The 7,501-nt window shown below is 38.9% G+C and overlaps 1 pseudogene; it reads right to left on the bottom strand.

The window, feature by feature from the left end:
* Positions 1-7,365: 7,365 nt before the first annotated feature.
* LOC123158664 (F-box protein At5g07610-like) overlaps positions 7,366-7,501 on the bottom strand; it is a 1,457-nt pseudogene continuing 1,321 nt past the window's right edge.

The following is a 7,501-nucleotide window of genomic DNA, read 5'->3' as shown; positions in this document are numbered from 1 at the left end:
CATGTATTCTATCTTTTCCTTATCATAGTAGAGATTTCTAAAGCATGTGGTCAAACAAAAATATCTTAGTTGATGTATCTGGTGGATGGCTACGTAGGCATGTTGTAGAAATTTCATGTACAATTTGAACTGGCAGCATTTATTACTTAACCGTGCGCTGGTGGTGAAAATGTTAATTGTCAAAACAGAGTATTTTAGTTGTACAATATTTAGGTATGTTGAAATACTAACCATAGAAGCGGAAAACCCCCACATGTAACACTTTTGAAATACGAGTACATTGGAAACATCATTGCAACTTTCTTGTCTTATGAATGACCACTTGTAAGGAAACCCCTTACAGGATTTTACTACAGTGTCCATATGAAAGTAAACGCCAAGACTACTTAGCCAAATACTTGCAATGTCCAAATAAAAAGAGAAACACTGTTGACTATTCCGCACTTGCAGTGCGCGGCCGTAGCGGACGTTGTTAGTTTGGTAGACCTAGGCGGCCCTCCGACCTGACTAAATTGGAACTGGATCCTCAAGCATACACAAGGGATGTTAGAGAAAATACAGTACCCTAACTTTCTTTGTTAACCCATACAACTAAGACTAAAATAACTTAAATTAATTTTTAAATTACAAATCTAGTATGTACATTCATAGTAATTACATACAAACAAGTTGATGATGGGGTAAAATTAATTTTGAATTTTTATATCTACAATAATAATTACCAAAAGTAAATAACCTGCTAATAGTCCATAATATTCCTTCTTCATTTTACACTAGACGAGCACTAGCACCTTGACTTCCCTTCTCTAAGTTAGAGGATCCGACTCCGATCAAATTGGGGAGTTCGGAACACGTGCCACTGCTACTGTAACTCTGTAAGTAGCATCTAGAAGTGTGCAATGTGTATCGTATGCCACTCAGTCAGCTCGTGGTCCCCGTGCTGACACAAGTGTGGGCCCCAAACATTCACAACGTATCTTGCAGCGGAAAGCCGCTAACTTTCTTCCCACTAGCAGCATTTGCCTGATCGCTACTACTCTCTCCTTCCATCGATATATGGCCTAGTACGTTTTTCAAAATCGCCTTTGACTATTGACAAGATTGAAAGTACATGAGATGTATAACGTAAAAATTATATCATTGGAAGCTCCTTTCACGTACGAATTCGATGGTATGCTTTGTGTAAGTTGCATGTCATATATTATTTTTCTAACATTTGGTCAAAATTAGCCTTGAAAAACGCATTAGGCCCTATATAGATGGAAGGAGGGAGTAGTTTTAGGCTCACGGGGTCTGCTTTCTCTGTGGTGTTCTCCCATTCCGAACACTGGCAACTTCAAGTGCCTGCATGTGTACTAACATGAATGTTGCTAGTTTGCTCGTGTATGCACGGGCGCCCATATATACGTGTTCATCACTGCTTTCTCCTCTCACACTCACTTCTTCCTCCTCTTACTTGCTTCTTCTAGCTTCCCTATCTCTGCCTTTTTGAGCCTCATGGTCCTGTCCCCCTATTCCTCTAGGTAATTAGCCTCTCTCTTTCATTGATGCATGACCTACTAATTAATTACTCTCTCAATACACGTTGCTCCTGCGAGCTGTGGAGGCTCACAGGAGCAACGTGCATTGAGAGCCCCTTTGGGGAACCCCCCATGAAACATAAACCTTTCTTGTTCTAGGGTTTTGGCCGTGTGTGGCAAACTCTATGCCCTCATCCTAGGATCTTCACCACATTATTTTTTTCCCGCTGCTTTCTGCTCTGATCAATGAAAATGCCAGCATTTGCTGGATCTTTCAAAAAAAATTACTCTCTCATCCACACACCCTTCCTATGGAATAAATTAGTCTCTCTTTCATTTATTTTGAGTTCTTCTCCCTCTTTATTAATATCTCTCTTTGAACACCGGTAGGGGGCTCACCCTCAATCGGGATCGGCGTCGATCTATTTAATATCTCGGCTGGCCGTGTGTCTCTTAATTAATCATTCGTGAGTTCCCCCTTTAATATATGAAATTGAACGTGTATGGTAATTCATTGTTGGAGTTTGTGGATGCATGTTTAATTTTATGGGATATACATGGAGTGGCCAATGTTTTGAAAAAATGTTGACTCATCGACATGTTATCAAATTTCTGGCAAACACATTTCTGTCCAATATTAGCAAAGGTCCAAAATTTTGTTTGACATGTTAATGTTGGTTCTAACTTTCTTCCTCGTATGACGCTTGTTTTGTAGGTCGACATAGTGGGTCTAAGTATAAAAGAGTTCATGGCATTTGCCTTGGAACACATGAGGAGAATGGGTCACAAGGACTTACGTTATCCTTGTCGTACATGCAAAAGCATGCATCTGTATATGGCTGATACTGGCGAAGTTGAGGCTCATTTGCGCATGTGTGGTTTCATGAAGAATTACGCACGATGGACACGTCACGGAGAGGAGAATCTTTAGAATGTTCATGACATACATGAAGAAGTAGGAAATGAAGAGATAGAATATGAAGGAGAGATGCAGCACCAACAGGAGCCCGAACATGATGACCAGGATGGACATGATGAAGAGGATGGACTGATACATCTCCAATGTATATAAATTTTTTAATTATTTCTTGCTATTACATTATCAATCTTGTATGCTTTATATGTCATTTTATATTATTTTTGTGGAATAACCTATTAACTTAGTGCCTTGTGTCAGTTGCTATTTTTTGTCCTATTTCTTTGTTTTGCAGAAAAACCATACCTAACAAAGTCCAAACCTGATGGAACTTTACGGTGATTTTTTTGGACCATAAGAGACCCTAGAAGCTTCGGGGAGAGACCATCACCCCGCTCGCCTTGTACCTGGGGCCGCGCCATGTGAACTTGTGAGGCCCACGTGGCTCCGTTTGACCTAATCTCTGGCCTATAAATTCCTAAAAACCAGAAGCTCCCAAAGCGAGACTCGAAACAATTATTCTGCTGCCACAAGCCTTTGTTCTGCCATGATTCCATCTAGAGGCCTCCGCCGATACTCTGCTGGAGGGGGAAACCATTGGGGAGGCAATCTTCATTGACGTTGCACCCTCCATGATGATGTGTGACTAGTTCCCACAGGCCCTACAGGTCCATAGAAGTAGCTAGATCTCTCTCTCTCTCTCTCTCTCTCTCTCTCTCTCTCTCTCTCTCTCTCTCTCTCTCTCTGATCTTCAATACAATGATCTCTTCGGAGATATATTCAATGAAACTTTTTGCGGTGCGGGTGTTGGGATCCGATGAATTGCGGGTTTATGATCAGATTGTTCATTCAAAGTATTCGAGTCTATTCTAAGATTTATATATATGTGATTTTATAGCCTTGCATTTCTCTCTGATCTATCCATCTTCTTTGGTCAATTAGATTTTTTTATCTTCATTGGGAGTGGTGCTCGGTAGTAGGTTCAATCTTGTGGTGTCCTTACTCTATGATAGGAGGAGATGCAAGGCACATATTTGTATTGTCGCCACTAAAACTAAAACTATGGGGTTTGATATATTAATTGATCTTACTTTGTCTACATTATGTCATCACTCTACTGCAGGAAGGTCCTAAGACTACACATCTATAGGAGACCAACCAAGCAAACTGTGTGTGATGCATTAATTGAATAACGGTATGGTAATAAATCCGCCACCAATAAAATGAACTATGTGCGATGGCTGATCTATCAAGCACGACTCAACATCAACTCACTCCTTATAATGATGATATGTTGCATGGTGACATATGTTTTCTAAGAATAATAGATGTCATGTATGTCTAATAAGGTTGTGTTGGGCATTATGGTTGATTATCATAATCCTGCTTGTCCCACTTGCTTTTGCATTTCTTGTTGTTCGTTTGGATCTGCTTTCACTACTATGGTTACTTTTTTAGTTAATTATAAATAAGCACAACGCGAGATAGTTCATCAACTATGAACTAAGGCTAACATATATGTCGCACGTGATAATAACTAATTACCAGCAATGAACAATGACACAAAATAGGATCTGGATGACGGCGAAAACATCTGCATAGTTCTTTATAAGAAGGTATCATCATTCTCTTGCACAATAGAATGCACCTTTGTACAATATACAAAAGATACCGGCCATAAAATTGATCACCAACTGAGAACAAGAACGCAATAGGGAGAGACAGATCTAGGAAAGCATAGCCAGTGTCATGGCATAGGAGGTCCAAATTGAAACTTACTTGGCTAGAGCCCATTCACTTACCTTTTCAGTGTATGGTATTACATATTTTAAATGGAGACCATGCATTCTTCACTCACATCTCAAAAATGTGTTGCGCAAAATTTAACAAACTTCGGTATTATGAAGATAATTTCTAAAATAAATCTAATGGTATTATATTTACCTATCCGCCCTTGTTATTTTCTATGCATATCGTGAGTCAAAGTTTGTGAAGTTTTTTTGCACCACATATTAACTTGCCATGTATTTAGGATGGATGTTGTAGTAAATAGAGTTAGTTAGTACTATTTGCTGTATCCATATGCATTACTCCTGTATTTAGACAAAGATCTCACTTGTACACTTGTATCCTTCCACATGAATTACATGTGCACGGACTAATGGATTACTTAAGGAGCTGAAGAAACACACTAGTAGTAAAATGAATCGTCGAATGTATCAAACCCTAGAAAAATCATGAGATTAGAAGGTAACATTCATCTAGCTTCCTAGACCATTTCAAATACTGATAGAAAAGCAATGTACTACCTCACACATTCCAACAGCAATTTTTACCAATAGTGGAACCATCTAAGCATACAGAAAACTCGAAGTCCCCGACACTTCTTTTGTTGATCCAAGATGTACTCCCTATAACCACGGGATGAGTATAATCTTTCTAATATGAGTGTATGCACATGTTAGTGGCTCCAACTATTGCGAGAACAATTGGGTTATGGCCTTGTATGCTTCATCATGGAACTTGCCTTGCTACTCCGAGGACGTTGGCCATGAAGTCAAAGTTACCACGACAATTGAGAGTGGTGCATTGACAACACCACGCGACCAATTTTTTTTCGAAGGTATCCATGCTAGCAGTTTTTTGGTGACAGCACGGCCTTGGTCGCTAATTGTATTTTGTGGTAGAGTTGAAGTTGCCTGGTCACTAAAGCAATGGTTGTGACAATGACACATAGCTCTTTGTCACTGGGTTATGTGTGTTCAACTCTACCATCTTCTTGTCTACATTGGGCTAATTTGACTCTTACTCAAAGCCTAAATTAGTTGTGTAATGTTCCTACAGTGGTCATAGTTTTAGACCAGTTTCCCGTTAATGAACTGACTGTAGTATGTTTTGGCCCTGATTTTCCATCAACATTAAGTGTCTTCTTCTTATAGTGCTATTGCAGTTGCACCGCTTGTTGGTTTCAGCAAAATTTCTTGAAAGATTATTGGCATTTATTTGACTAGATTAATCGTCACACATATTAGTTAGCAGCAGAGATCATATTGATGGACAACAAGCTCACCTAACCATGGCACTGCCATTGAAGAAAAGGTGCACTCCGGTGACTAAATCCAAAATTAACTGACCAAATGGCCAAGGGATAATAGGCCACACAAGATTGCACCCTTTTATTGCTACCTAATTTATCTTCATCTCCTGATTTTTTTGAAAATGTTCTTACAACCGATCTCCCTCAAAATCGCTAAAAACTAACCGATCTAGTTCCTGAACACCAGTGCCATCCCGTATACCAAGAGGCAAGCTAACGACTGGAGTGCAGTACAGAAGGGGAATTTCAGTTTGTTTTAGAGACTTGAAGCTGCCAACCAGAGCACCACACAAAGTCATGAACCTTGTTGTTTCAGTGCTATAGGACATAAAATGGTCATAATTTAGAAAAAACATTGCAAAGTAGTTGTAAGTGCAACCATGCATACAAGCATCGTTGTATATCTAGAACCACAACTACAATAGTAAGGCACATGGCAGTGCTTATTTCAAACTCGTTTAAGCTACCTACCTGATCAAGACCCACAAACAAAGAGCACTATCGTGTTGTAAAAAAATCTAACAAAATAATGAAAAATGATAGTTTTAGTTTGTTTTGGAGACTTGAAGGTGAAACCAGAGCCCCAAACAAAGCTATGAACCTTGTTGTTTAAGCAATATAGCACATTGAAAGGTCAAAATTCAGAAACAACTCTGCAAGGTTGCAGTACGTGCAACTTTATAGTGATCACACATCATAGTATAACTAGAAGCACGACTACAATGAAAGGTGTCCAATAATGCTTATTTCAAACTATTGTAAGACACACCTACCTGAACAATACCCAGTTACCCACAAACAAAGTCCACTTTCGTGTCTAAGAAGAAAACCTCTAAAAATATTGAAAATTATGATCCAAGCATAGGGCGCTTCATGATGTTTTGCTAAGTGCTAACAACATTTCCTATGTAAGACATTCAGAAGTAAGTAGCATCCAAGGAAGCATCATGTATTCATCCAAGTGTTACACTAACAAGTGGCCGTTTACAAATCATTGCGAATGACATGCTTATAATTCACGTGGCCGCAAATAGAAGATGCGAATTTAAGCCTCACAATGATGTTCGAGATAATTTTAGGCAGCATGATAATCATTGTCCATGTCTTTTACATATTGCTCATAGTACCTTAATGCAAACACTACACAAGGTTCAACAGTGCATGGAGGTAGGCATTGTACAAACCAGAAACTAGTAGAGATGATAGAAACATCTTTACGGATTTGGATAATTAATCACAAAGAAAATAGTCAAGTTCCCACAATACTGAACCACCATTGTTCCAAAGTTCAAGGTATGGATACATCACCCAAAGAAAATGACAGACAAATTCAAGCAGACATACCAAGATCGCCGATCCATAGTGTGAAAAATTGATTGATCAGAGACCCACTTCTTATAAAGGCACCAACCATTTCGTATTGATGTCACATGTGCAATGATTGTGACTCTCGTGTACAACGACACAGAAGGTCGATGTTCTAAAAGGAAAATCTCCAACAAAATATTGAAAATTATGATCCAAGCATTTGTGCGCATCATGATGTTCTACTAGCATGTCCTATCTAACACATATACAGAAGTAGAATCAAAAGAAGTGACATGTTACACTAAAAGATAACAGCAAAGATATTATTTTTCAAACCGAGAAATCAGTCAAGTTCTCCATACTGAACCACCATTGCTCCAAACTGAAAAATATGCATACATCAGTTATGTAAAATGAGATACAAATTCAAGCAGACAGACCAAGATTACTGCTCCATAGCATGAAGAATTGACTCCGATCAGAGATCCACTATTAATGAAGGAACCGACAGTTTCGTATTGATGTCAAATGTGCAGTGATTATGACTCTGTGTACAAAGGCACATAAGGCATAAAAAATAGCGGCTTGACATCTGCAAGATAGAAAATCACTTTGACTTTCCGTTTATCCATTATAGCACATGAATGCGAACCTCCCGCC

This window comes from Triticum aestivum, chromosome 7B (assembly GCF_018294505.1).
Source record: "Triticum aestivum cultivar Chinese Spring chromosome 7B, IWGSC CS RefSeq v2.1, whole genome shotgun sequence".
NCBI classification, from domain to species: domain Eukaryota; kingdom Viridiplantae; phylum Streptophyta; class Magnoliopsida; order Poales; family Poaceae; genus Triticum; species Triticum aestivum.
This window is presented reverse-complemented; position numbering and strand designations above follow the sequence as displayed.